Raw genomic sequence first — 13,459 nt, 5'->3', positions numbered from 1 at the left:
TAGAGTCTATGAGTCTATGAGATATCAAGGGCCATGCTGGAAAGGGGCCATGACCGGAATGCAGTGCAGTGCAGGATTAAAGTGGAGGAGCTGCGGAGTGCCTATTGCAAAGCCTGTGAGAGAAACCGCCCCTCTTGTGCTGCCCCCACGAACTGCCATCTTTACAAAGAGCTGGACACGATACTTGGGGGTGACCCCACCAACAATCTGAGGACCACGATGGACACTTCAGAGCGAGGGGGGAGGGGGAGGAGGAGGAGGAGGGGGAGGAGGAAACCGAGAGTGAGGGTACTGGGGTGGGGGGAGACACCCCGGAATCCCAGGAGGCATGCAGCCAGGAGCTCTTCTCAAGCCAGGAGGAAGGTAGCCAGTCGCAGCAGCTGGTGCTTGATGAAGGACAAGCAGAGGAGTGGGTTCCCGGTAAGCAGCTTTTATTTTCAGGATGGAAATGTTTCGGGAGAGGAGGGAGGGTCAGGGCTGCATGCATGCATGCCTAGATGTGGAGTAGCCCATTGATGTGGTCTATCACATCGCGGTAATCGGCCTCGGTAATCTCTTCAAAAGTTTCAGCCAGAGCCTGGGCAATGTGCTTGCGCAAGTTTATAGGGAGAGCCGCTGTGGTCCTTGTCTCAGTCAGGCTAATGCGTCTGCGCCACTGTGCCGCGAGGGGTGGGGGGACCATTGCTGCACACAGGCAAGCTGCATAGGGGCCAGGGAGGGATCTGCATTGCTGTAGAAGACCCTCCCGCTCTTCCCACGTGATCCGCAGCAGCGAGATAGCTTCCAGGATTAACTCCTGTGGAAAATGTTGGGAGAGTGTTCACTGTAGGTGCCCCCTGCAGCAGTTTGCTTTCCCCAGTGCACAGAAACCCCTGCACAACCCTGAAGCAATCAGTCCCCCTTACTCACCATTTCGGGGCTCCTGTAGGTTATGTGCGCTCTCTTTGGTATGGGAAAAATATGTTAAAGTGAAGACTGTAAACTCCTTCACTGTGTGGGAATAACTGTCTGAGATATAAACAATGCTGCCTCTGTTAACTGTTGCCTTTTTTTCCTTTCCACAAGCAACCTTGAGTTGTCAGCCGCCCATGTTAACAGCAGCTCAAAGACTCCAAAACCTGCAGAAGAAGCCGCAAAAAAGCAAAGACAACCTGCTGCAAGCAGTTATGGATCACTCTGCCAGAGAGAATAAAAAACTGCAGGACTGGAGGGAAAGGGAAAGCAGGATCCGCCAGAGAAATGCAGCGGCCAGGATGAAAAGCACAAAGCAGCTGATAAGCATCCTGGCACGCCAAGCGGACTCTATCCAGATGCTCGTAGCCATGCAGGCAGAGCACTACTGCACAGCCCTCCCACCCCGTCCCAAAGCTCTTTCCCTTGTGCCCCAATGTCAGCTCCAAACCCCCTTCCCCAGCATCCAAGTTCTTACCTCCACCAGCTGCCTCCAACACCTGTACGTTCACCAACCAGCCCTGAGAACTACGACTCTTACCCTCTGCACTCAACCCCCATCACCATGCAGTATAGGCATCCTGAAGTGCAGCAGTCATTGCACAGCACTCCAGACCGGACATATTCAAACTTGTGACTGTACAGTTCCCCACCACACGCCCCTGCCCTTTTAGGTTCCCAAAATGTGTGTTTGTCAATAAAGTTATTTTCTTTTCAATAAATGATTTCTTGGCTCTGAAAACAGTCTTTATTATTGCAGAAGGTCAAAGATACTTTAGCCCAGGAAAGAAACAGGCACTGCAAATCAGCTTAGGAAAAACAGATTCCTACTAACATTGTAACCACTGCACTTCACTCCCGTGCAAGGCACCAAACATTACTGTTGGTTTTCAGCCTCAAATTGCTCCCTCAAGGCATCCCTGATCCTTGAAGCCTTGTGCTGGTCCTCTCTAGTAGCCCTGCTCTCTGGCTGTGCAAATTCAGCCTCCAGGCGTTGAACCTCAGAGGTCCATGCCTGACTGAATGTTTCACCCTTCTCTATAACCGCAGGGATGCTGCTTTCCCCCAAGTCTAGTTTCCCATACAGAGATCGCCAGCGCCCTTTTAAACGGCCAAAAGCACACTCCACAGTCATTCGGCACCAGCTCAGCCTGTAGTTGAACTGGTCCTTGCTCATGTCAAGCTTCCCTGTATGCGGTTTCATGAGCCAAGGCATTAACGGGTAAGCAGGGTCTCCAAGGATCACAATGGGCATTTCGACGTCCCCTATTGTGATCTTCTAGTCTGGGAAAAAAGTCCCTGCCTGCAGCTTCCTGAACAGGTCAGTGTTCCAAAAGATGCATGCATCATGCACCTTTCCAGGCCAGCCTGTGTTAATGTCAATGAAACGCCCACGGTGATCCACAAGCGCCTGGAGAACCATAGAGAAATATCCCTTCCGATTAATGTACTCGGATGCTAGGTGGGCTGGTGCTAGAATAGGAATATGCGTCCCATCTATTGCCCCTCCACAGTTAGGGAAACCCATTTGTGCAAAGCCATCCACAATGTCCTGCATGTTCCCCAGAGTCACGGTTCTTCTTAGCAGGATGTGATTAATGGCCCTGGAAACTTGCATCAAAACGACTCCAACGGTCGACTTTCCCACTCCAAACTGGTTCCCGACCGATCGGTAGCTGTCTGGAGTTGCCAGCTTCCAGATTGCAATAGCCATCCGCTTCTCCACTGGCAGGGCAGCTCTCAATCTCGTGTCCTTGCGCCGCAGGGTGGGGGTGAGCTCAGCACACAGTCCCATGAAAGTGGCTTTTCTCATCCGAAAGTTCTGTAGCCACTGCTCGTCATCACAGACTTCCATGACGATGTGATCCCACCACTCAGTGCTTGTTTCCCTAGCCCAAAAGCGGCGTTCCACGGTGCTGAGCATTTCCGTGAAAGCCACAAGCAATGTCGTGTCGTATGCGTCAGGCTACTCGCAATCATCATCAGACTCCTCATCACTTTGGAGCTTCAGGAATAGCTCAACTGCCAAACGTGATGTGCTGGTGGGACTCTTCAGCATACTCCTCAGCAGTTCTGGCTCCATTTGTCACAGAAATCACACTGCACAGAAACCATTGGGAGAGTCACAATGGTGCCAAACATGGACGGAAAAACAGGGACTGCTGGGATGTAAAGCGATGCATCACGGGACGTTGGGACAGGAAGCAGAATGACCCGCACTCTTCCATCCCTTCCCATAACCCACGGCGCCAAAATGGGACGAGGTGCTCTGTGGGATAGCTGCCCATAATGCACCACTCCCAACAGTGCTGCAAATGCTGCAGATGTGGCCACACTCCAGCGCTTTCCCTACACAGCTGTACGAAGACAGCTATAACTCCCAGCGCTGCAGACCTCCAAGTGTAGCCAAGGCCTAAGCCTTGTAACAGTTGCATTTGCTTTCTGTAACCAGGGGTAGAACAGTTGTCCGAGCTGCTCCCTGGAAAGGAAGCACACCATAGGCACCAACTTTCCCCAATGCCGGTGGGTGCTCATGCCCCCTGCTCTGGCCTCGCCATGACTCCACCCTTTCCCTGCCCCTGCCCCCATTCCAACCCCTTCCCCAAATCCTTGCTGCGACCCTGCCTTTTCCCCTAGCGCGCTGTGTTCCCCCTCTCCCTCCCAGCACGTGCCATGCAAAACAGCTATTTCGTAGCACAGGCTCTGGGAGCTATGGGGCAAAAGCAGGCACGTGGCATGCTCAGGGGAGGCAGCGGAGCGGAGACAGAGGTGAGCTGGGGCGGGGGAGCAGGACAGGAAGCTACTGGTGGGTGCAGAGTCAGCGCCTATGAAGCACATTGCTCCTGTAGCTGCAGGCTGGTGTTCAAGACCATCGATGTTCCACCCAAAGAGTATGTCTATACTGCAATCAGAGGAAGAATTGCAGCATGTGTATACAGACATACCTGAGCTAGCTTTGATTGAGCTCAATGAGAATGTCTACACAGCAACTAGATATCTGCGCCTGGCCCATGTCAGTCAACTTGGGCTCCTGGAGCTCAGGCTGCAGGGTTATTTGATTGCTGTGTAGATTTCCAGAGTTGGGCTGGAGCCTGATCTATGCATGTCACACTTCTGATTGCAGTGCAGACAGACTTGAGATGGGGTGGCCAACCTGTGGCTCCGGAGCCACATGCGGCTCTTCAGAAGTTAATATGCAGCTCCTTGAATAGGCACCGACTCCAGGGCTGGAGCTACAGGCGCCAATTTTCCAGTGTGCCAGAGGGTGCTCACTGCTCAACCCTGGCTGTGCCACAGGCCCTGCCCCGGCTCCACCACTTTCCGCCCTCTCCCAAACCTGCCACACCCTCCTTCCTCCCCCTCCCGCCCCAGCCTCCTCCATGCCATGAAACAGCTGATCAGGAGCTGCAGGGAGGGAGAAGGAGGCACTGATCAGTAGTCCGGAGGCACTGGGAGTGGGTGGGAGAGCTGATGTGGGGCTACTGATGTATTACTATGGCTCTTTGGCAATGTACATTGGTAAATTCTGCCTCCTTCTCAGGCTCAGGCTCAGGCTTAGGCTCAGGCTGGCCACCCTGCCTTAAGAGGTGCTTAGTCAGTGTCTCTAGTTACCATTTCCTAGCAGGAGGTGATCCACTTCCTCTGAGCTCTTGATCTATCTCTGCTGCATTCCATGTCCCAGAGGGGTGTACTGAGGACAGAGTGTCTTCCCAGGTTGGTAATGACTGCATTGTGTACTGTAGTATTTAAAGCTGAGCTTTGAGACATGGGTCTGAATTACTACAACATGTTCTGCAATCTTGTGTCAATTCAGTTAAGGGACACTGGTTAAATTTAAAAATGTAATGTATATTCTTACTTTGTTACTAACTCTTGAATACAACAATTGAAACAATTGTAGAAAATTTTGGATTACTTTCTATCATTTTTTTGCAGTTCATCAAGCTTGGAATAGATCGTTTAACTTTTGGAAACATCCTATTAGGACAAGGCCCTGTGAGTTTATACTGCACCTGCCTGGGGCTTTAGGGCACAGTTGCCAACTTTCACTGGCTAAATAAACTCCCTGACTTTCACAATAAGCCAAAAATCAAGCTAATCTCATTTCAGAACAAGGTCAAAATAAACTAATCCCTTAGAAGCCCAACACTCTATGTGACTAGATCCCCCGGCATGCAGTCTGGAACTGTGGTGGTCTCACTGTGCATCCCTGATTCTCTCCCTCCCTTGCCCCTGCTTGCCGAGAGCCAATCAAAAAAAAAAAAAAAGAAGCCACAACAAGCTACAAGCCAAACAAGCTACAAGCCAAAAATTAGACAAGCAAGTCACAAGCCAATTAAGCCAAAAACAAGCCCAATTTCTGTGTTTTTTTTCCATGGGTTTGGCATGTGTAACATAACTTGTTTGTATCAAGGTATAAAGATGTATCTCAGAGAGAGTATCTTTGTCCAACCAAGGAGGGAATGGAAACTCCTGCCAGTCATTGAGCTGGTCCATTGTCACAGGCATACATGTCTTAGTATCCTCGTAGAGTCTTCCACATGCTATTACTGTGCTTTGCCAACGATAAACCTGTCCTGCCACCTTCATACGTTAATAGATCTTGTGGTCATTGGGCGGTTCGCTCAAGGTCTGCTGTGCTGGCTGGCTGTGCAGAGCTGGGGCAGCATACAAGGAGAACACATGTAGACAAACATCTAATCAGAGATAACACTGGCAATAATTAGGGGTGTTTCTAACCTGGTGAAGAAGGATGTTATATCTAATGCACTTTGGAATCTTTTCTCCTTATGTCTAGTAAAGGTTATTTGTTTTGCTAAGGAAAGTGAAGTAGGTGCTTTGTGATTCAGTGCACAATATTACTTGCTAAATACATCACTGGTGTTCAAGAGATTCAGCACTAATGTGGAAAGGAGCTGTAACATATGTAAAATAGTCAATAAAGATTTCAACTGTCTAACATGTCTTGTAATATGTTCTAATGGTCCCTTGTGCCATGAAATTGAAGTCAGCTAAATTCATACTGAGGGTAATTAAGCATTGCAACAGATTACAAAGGAATGTGATAAATTCTCCACTTTAAATCTTTAAAACAGGACTGGTTATGTTTCTTAAAGATATACTCTTGTTCAACTAGTTATTAGGCTAGAAACAGGCAGGAATCAGTTGGTGGATTCTTTGGCCTGTTTTATGCAAATATTTCAGATTAGATGATTGTATTAATCCCATTTGAAGGCCTGTTTTATCTGCCATTCAGTTCAAGGTATTGATTGTGCCTTGCTTGTTCCATAGTGCTCAAAACTAAGATGAGCAAAAACCAAGTTTCACATTCACACTTTTATTTTTGAATTCTACTTTATTGGACCCACTTCGGAAAGACAAAAAAAGAGTAAATTACAAGATAGCCAATAAAGTACTAATGCTCCATGTCCATATTTATATTTTTCCATCTCCTTTGCTGATCATTGAGGAAGCACTAGGGTGGCATTGGCAATACAAGAGATGCGTCACCATGTCTGCATAGTAGCTTCAGAAAGAGCAAGGATGGGCAGCAAGCCTGGCATTCTACAAAGTTATTTTTCAACATTCATAGACTGTTGTAAACTGGGTTCAGTTCTCCTCCAAATATGTAGTGCAAAAAAGTGGAGGTGTGGGGGAGGAGGGGGGAGTTGGGATAGTCTTGCCTGGAAACTTTGGAGGAGAAAGGCAAATAAGGAGAAGCCATCAAATACTGAGTGAGAAGAAACCTGCAATGATTCCACGGAGTGCCTGGAAAAGATTCCTACTTTCATAGATAGGATAGGGGGAGCAGCTCTCTCCCTCCCTGGTGTGAAAATGATCATATGGAAGAAATACTAAAATTCCACTGAGCACCTGGTAGAAACATTAATAGAGGAGGCTGCTTAGAAAAACAAAAATAAAATCACTCTGTGCTTAGCTTTTCCCGTGCAAACCCAATGCCATCTGTGAAGGTATATGAGTTTAATGAATAGAAAAGGTCAGCCTCCAGGGTCTCCTTACAGAACTATCGATAATTATGCCAGGGTTTTGTGAGGTGGAAGATCTCAGCTAAAGAACCCCAATGACACATTCAGGCAAGGGATGCCAACCTCCATAACGCTATCTTGCGTTTCCTTTCCCTAGCCAACATAGCTTGAAGTTCCAGCCAGTTGTCTCCTTCCTAGATAGCTATCCCTCCACCTGCTCAGTTTCTGCAAGATGTTCCAGTGTCCAGGGGAAACATCATAGTCCACCACCACAGGCAGACAGAGAGAAGACAAGAAGCTGGAAAATGTCTCTGAAGGGCAAGTGGCAACTGGAGACTTGAGAACCCGTTTCAAGTGGCCGTCACAGTTACTGGCTATTGCACACGTCATAGTCAACCAGTAATAGAAATGCCCTGGGCAAGACTTTTTAAAAAGCAATACCAAAAAGCCCATGTGCTGTGAATAATAAGCACATCTGGAGAACAAGGCAGAAGGAATAGGTACCTCTTATGCAATTTAGCCAATTTACATCAGAAACTGACAGACACTTTACAGAACAGTAACCATTTACTCCTAAAGCACTTTGAAGAGATGAATTCTGTGTGAGTGTTGAATATTATGATGGCTAGGATGGGACTAGAGCAAGGGTGGATAAATTATGGCCCGTGGGCCGGATCCAGCCTGTGAGTCATTTTAAGCCGACCCGTGAGTTCCCTCTAGGGAGCGGGGTCTGGCTTTGCCCTGCTCTGGCACTCCAGTCAGGACGCTGAGTCAGGTGCCACACCACATAGCTCAGCCCCGTTCCAGCACTCCAGCCAGGGCACTGGGTCAGGTGCTGCACCCCACAGCTCCCAGAAGCCGCGTCATGGCCCCGCTCTGGCTCCTACGTGCTCCAATGGCCCCCTCTGGCGCTCCAGAGCCGCCTGGCCGTGCCTCCATGTGGGAGCTGGAGAAGGGACACGCCACTGCTTCTGGGAGCCGCTTGAGGTAAGCGCTGGTCAGAGCCTGCACCTCTGAGCCTCTCCCAATGCCCCAACCCCATGCCCTAGCCCTGATCCCCCTCCCACCCTCCAAACCCCTCAGTCCCAGCACAGCGCACCCTCCTACACCTGAAACTCCTCAGCCCCATCCCAGAACCCGCACCCCCAACCAGAGCCCTCACCTCCTCCCTCACCCCAACACCAATTTTGTGAGCATTCATGGCCCACCATACAATTTCTATTCCCAGATGTGGCCCTCAGGCCAAAAAGTTTGACCACCCCTGGACTAGAGAGTGATTGAGGGTGTAGATACTAGGGCCCAGGTCTGGAGGACCTTTCCAAGTATCCAATAGGCAGATGGATGAAGGAACAAGTGGCTTGGGGACATGGGCGGCAGGTATCATAGGCTGGGGGAGGCGTGGCCTCACCCACACTCCATCACCAGTCCCCTCCTGCTTCCCACTCTGTGGGTGGCTCTTCCCCTGTGCCATCATGGCCCAAGCTGGAGCTGGTGCTGGGGCTGTGCTGCCCACCCTTCTGGATCTAGGGAGGCTGGGGCTGCACTGCCTGGCCACCTGAAGCTCTGGGGCCAGGGAGGCTGGGGCTGCACTGCTGGGCCTCCTCGCGATCCGGGGCTGGGCTGGGGCCACGCTGCCCCACCTCCCTGCCACTGGGGGCTGGTCTCTTGGCTCTGGCTGGCATGGAAGGGGCAGGGCTTTGGGTAGAAGGGGCGGGACTGGGGGTCTAGCCTCCGAGCCAGCGCTTCACCCGCCACTCATACTTGGGGACCTTTACATGATACAACTGGATTGTGAACGGAAGCCCAGTGTCAAAGGAAGAAAAAGCCCAGATTTTAGATCAGAACTGGATGTGTGCACCAGAGTTAGTTTAATCCCTGACTGTCAGTGACTGTGAGTTCTTGGGCTAGATGATGGCAGAGCTGAGGAGTAAGGTTTAAAAACAGCTTCTAAAAGGATTGAGGCATGAGTACTATCTTCAGGTCCTTTTACTTCCAGTGATCTCTCCTGGGGGCATCTTCTGCTTTAGCTATAATGAATATAAATAAGAAATTACCTAAAGGAAAGTATCTTTGAAGAGTTTGATAAAGTTCAGTTTGTTCATTTTTGAGTTATTGATATGGTGGTGGGGTGAGTGGGGGATGGGGATGGGAGTTATTCTCATTTATTGAAGAGTTTCCAGATGCCTTTTTAGGACTTACTGCTACATTTTGCATGGTGTACCAACTTGTAGAGCTTGTCCATGTATCCAAAACAGCTCCTCTAGCACAGGGGTTCTCATCCTTTTCAATGTCATGACCCCATGTCACAACAGAAAAGCGTTCATGACACTTCTCCCATCTACCCTTAGAGAAACAGGGGTTATCATGATGCACCAGTTGAGAACCTTTGCACTAGTGCATGTTATTTAGACAGTAAAACAAATACACATTGAACCATGTTCGATTTTCATGTACCAAGCTGTAGAAGAGTATCTTTGTCTTCCTCTAGTGCACGCCTGCACAACATGCGGCCCGCGGGGGGAGGTGAGTAGGCAAGTGGCGGGTGAGGGAGGGGGGCTGAGGAGGCGAGCGGGCGGGCAGTGGTGGAGGAGAGGTGAGCCGGCGGCTGCCCCAGCCTGTCACCGCCGCTCCACCTCCGCCTCCTCCTCTGAACACTCCACCCCGCTTCTCGCGAAACAGAAGTTCGCGCGGGAAGCCTGGGAAGGCAAAGAAGCGGTGCAGCTGCTTCGTGCTGAGGCCCAGCGAGGCGGAGCCGGAGCCGGAGCCGGAGCCGGAGCCGAGGTGCTCTGGGGCGGGGGTACGCAAGGAGGGCCGCCCGTGCTGCAGCAGGTAACCCGGGGGAGGGGCGCGCAGGGGAACTGCTCCCTGTCCTAGTTCACTTCCGCTCTGCCTCCGCCTCCCTGGACCTGAGCGCGAAGCCGCAACTTGCTTCTCAGCCCTCCCAGGCTTCCCGCGCGAACCGCTGATTTGCAGGAAGCGGGAGGGCTGCGAGCTCAGCCTGACCCGGTGCTCCAGACACTGTGCGGCAGCTGCGTGGCCCGGTTCCAGCCGAGTGGCGCGTCTGTAGCGCCGCCAGCCACCTCCAGGCAGCGCGGTAAGGGGGCAGGGAGCCGGGGGGAGAGCTTGATAGGGAGGAGGGGTGGGGGATGAATAGGGGTCAGGGTGGTCAGAGGGCAGGAAACGGGGGGTTGTATGGGGGCAAGGGTCTGGGGGGGCTGTCAGGAAGGAGGGGGGGTTGGATGGGGCGGGAGTCCCAGTGGGGCCATCAGGAATGAGAGGAGGGGTTGGATGGGGTGACAGGGGGCAGTCAAGAGACAGGGAAGGGGGGTAGATGGGGCAGGTGTCCCGAGGGGGCATCAAGGAACGTGGGGGGTTGGATGGGGCAGGAGTCCCAGGGGACAGGGGCAGGCCACAGCCCCCTTGTGGAGTGAGGAGGGAACTGGTTGTTAAGATTTTGGCAGCTCATCACTGGCCAGGGAAGGGGGGCTGAAAAGGCGAGCGGGAGGCAGGTGAGCTGGGGGGAATGGAGGTCTGAGGAGGCGAGTGGGCGGGCAGAGGCGGGGGGGCAGGTGAGCCGTGGGGTGCTGAGGAGGGAAACAGGCGGGCAGTGGCGGGGGGGTGGGTGAGCTGGCAGCGGGGTAGGGGGGCTGAGGAGGCGAGCTATGAGTCGGTGGCTGACCTGTCCTACTGATCTGATCTGGTCTGGCTCCCATCCCCTCTCCAAGAGTTGCAGCTGTCTGGAGGTGCCTGCCTTCCACGCCTTCCTGAGTCACGCCTCATTCATTCAACAGGGCAATTGATTACAAAGTGGGGGAAGATCTTATTCTACTTTTAACAAAAAGACATTTTTCTTTTACCTTAATTATACTACCTTAGGGGCTCGCTATAACATATTACCAAGGTTCAATATGGCGGTTTCAGCAGGGCGGCGCTGGGGAAGGAGGGTTTGTTTCTGTGGGGCGGGTGGCGCTTGGGGGGGATTGTTTCGGGGGGGCTGGGCGGCGCTGGGGGGAATTGTTTTCGCAGGGCAGGTGGTGCTAGGGGGTTGTGTTTTGGGGGGGCTGGGCAGCTCGGGGGGTGTTTCGGTGGTGCTGGGGGGGGGGTTCGGTGGGGCCTGGGGGGTTTCGGCCCTCAGCTGTTTTCTTTGGAGTAATATGGCCCTCGCCGCTTTACGAGTTGTGCAGGCCTGCTCTAGTAGCTGGTTCACATAGGATGCTATGACCATTTGGCAACTATGTCTGGGTTAATTTACAAATTCCATTTTGCTGTGTGCAATATCTTATGTAATTATAACAGTCACTGTGAATGAGCTCTTCTCTTTGCTAGCATGGTCCTGGCATTTAGTGAACAGATTGTGTCTGGAAAGGTGTGATGGGGGCATAGGTATGGCATGGCAGCTGTGCTGCTGTTGCGCTACAGTGTAGACACTTGCTACAGTGATGGAATGGGTTTTTCTGTCACTGTGGTTAATCCACCCCCTTGAAAGGTGGTAACTAGGCTGATTGAAGAATTCTTCTGTTGGCCTACTGGTGTCTACACCAGGGCTTAGATCAACTTAACTTTTATGTGTAGACCAGACCACTGAAACCTGTGTGGAGAAGGAAGATGCTGGAATTCCCTCCCTGGTTGAACTGCTATTTTCCTCCAGCTAACTACCTGACAGAGACATATTGGCTGCACAAAGAATCCAGACTACTGCCAGAAAAATAAGACATGCTGGAGGAGTGGGCAGGAGGGGCTTGTCTTCCCATCAGGACCCTGACCAAAACTCCAGAGGACTCAAAGGAGTGGTGAGGACTTGGAAGGAGAGAATTGCATGCTAATGTTTGTTGTTTTGGGTTAGATCTGTAACTCTAACTGTCTAAGAGTAAAGTGTGTGTGTTTATAGAGTTCCTTTGCAAAAGCTCTGTGTTCCTTGATTTAATTGTCATGTTGTCCCCAAAGAGCTAAATTATAAACTGTAGTGCCCATGAAGGAAACCAAAGGTTGAGTCCCATACAGTAGACTAGTGACTATCCAGAGTGGAGACTCAGCCAGGGCTGTAACAGAAGGTAAGCTGCTGTCACCAGCTAACTGGGCTCCTTTAGCCCATGTTCCCTCACCATGAGTTGTCACTGGGAATTAAAACCAGCACCTAGGGTGACCAGACAGCAAATGTGAAAAATCGGGACGGGGGTGGGGGGTAATATGAGCCTATATAAGAAAAAGATCCAAAAATGGGGACTGTCCCTGTAAAATCGGGACATCTGGTCACTCTACCAGCACCAAAAGCATGAGCTTCTCCCATCTGAGCTAAAGGACTAACTTCTCTAGCTGGCAGCTGTCACTGACTCATATTCACAAACATGAACCCCAGCCACAAGAGAAGACAAAAACCCACTTGGCCCTTGTATTCGAGTCACATTATAAATAGAAAAAAATGTGTTTCATTCCAATGTGAGATTGTTTTAAAAGAGGCAGGAGCAGGGCTTTGTATATACCACAGAAATACATATATGCAGTTTTGCAGCTGTGTTGGTCCCAGGATATTAGAGTGACAAGGTGGGTGAGGTAATATCTTTTATTGGACCAACTTCTGTTGGTGAGAGAGGCAAGCTTTTGAGCCACACAGAGCTCTTCAGGTCTGGAAAAGGTAGTTGAAACCTCACAACTAAATGCAAGATGGAACAGATTGTTTAGCATAAATAGTTAAAATATGTGCTAAGGGCCCATTAACACCTTCCATTAATCTCTCTCTGGTACACTCCCACACTAATATCAACTTTGTGGACACCACAATCAGCTTCAACAGTGGAACCCTACAGACAACTATAAGAAATCCATTAATCACCACTCCTGCCTTCATAGATCAAGTAACCACCCCAAACACGCCAAGAAATCTGTTATCTTCACCTGCACATTCAGATACCACAGAATATGCCCAGAGGAGAAAGACTGGGATATACATCTGAACACATTCAAAACTGACTTCATCAAAAAAGGACACTCCACCAGAGAAATAGATTGCATCATGCTCCACCCAAATACCTCAAGAAAACCTGCATCAATACAAATAAAATCCCCTCCAACCGCACATGCCTTGTTGTCACCTACTACCCTACACTGAAACCCATATGGAATATCATCAAAAAAATACAACTCATACTTGATGGGGTCCCCATCTTGAAAGAAACTTTTCCTAAACCTGCACTTCTGGCCTTCAATCAAGGCCCAACCTCTCCAAGTGCATCATCGGAAGCAAGCTCCCCACAGACCAAGAGACACCAACTGAAAATGGCACCAGCCCCTGCCAGAATAATAGATGCAAAACTTGTAGACATAAATCCACTGCTACAATGATAAACAGCCCTCACAACACACCTTTCAAGATCCATGGATCATACTCATGCCTGTCACAACAGGTGGTGTACCTCATCCAGTGTACTCAATGCCCCAATAAAAACTATGGGATGAAACCAGACAATCACTAAGCTCTTGAATGAGTCACACAGGAAAATGAAAAAAGACAAAAATGTCACATC

General features: G+C 50.4%; 1 protein-coding gene and 1 long non-coding RNA gene across 11 annotated transcripts in view; one reads left to right on the top strand and one right to left on the bottom strand.

The window, feature by feature from the left end:
- Positions 1-2,836: 2,836 nt before the first annotated feature.
- SELP (selectin P) overlaps positions 2,837-13,459 on the bottom strand; it is a 72,666-nt gene continuing 62,043 nt past the window's right edge. For 9 of the 10 annotated variants that reach the window (XM_030572061.1, XM_030572063.1, XM_030572064.1 and 6 more), the window contains one exon: positions 8,770-8,965. The gene's annotated coding sequence lies outside the window, so the exon portion shown is untranslated. Of the gene's footprint in view, positions 3,052-8,769; positions 8,966-13,459 lie in introns of those variants that run through there. The other variant, XM_030572062.1, reaches the window with a different exon arrangement.
- LOC115655960 lies at positions 8,976-11,828 on the top strand. The gene is made up of 2 exons (XR_004001546.1): positions 8,976-10,032; positions 11,511-11,828. It is a non-coding gene; the product is annotated as an uncharacterized LOC115655960 (long non-coding RNA).

The sequence above is a fragment of the Gopherus evgoodei genome, chromosome 8 (assembly GCF_007399415.2).
Source record: "Gopherus evgoodei ecotype Sinaloan lineage chromosome 8, rGopEvg1_v1.p, whole genome shotgun sequence".
In the NCBI taxonomy this organism is placed as follows: Eukaryota; Metazoa; Chordata; order Testudines; family Testudinidae; genus Gopherus; species Gopherus evgoodei.
Note: the sequence above shows the minus strand (reverse complement) of the source record. Positions and strands in the feature narration are given on the sequence as shown.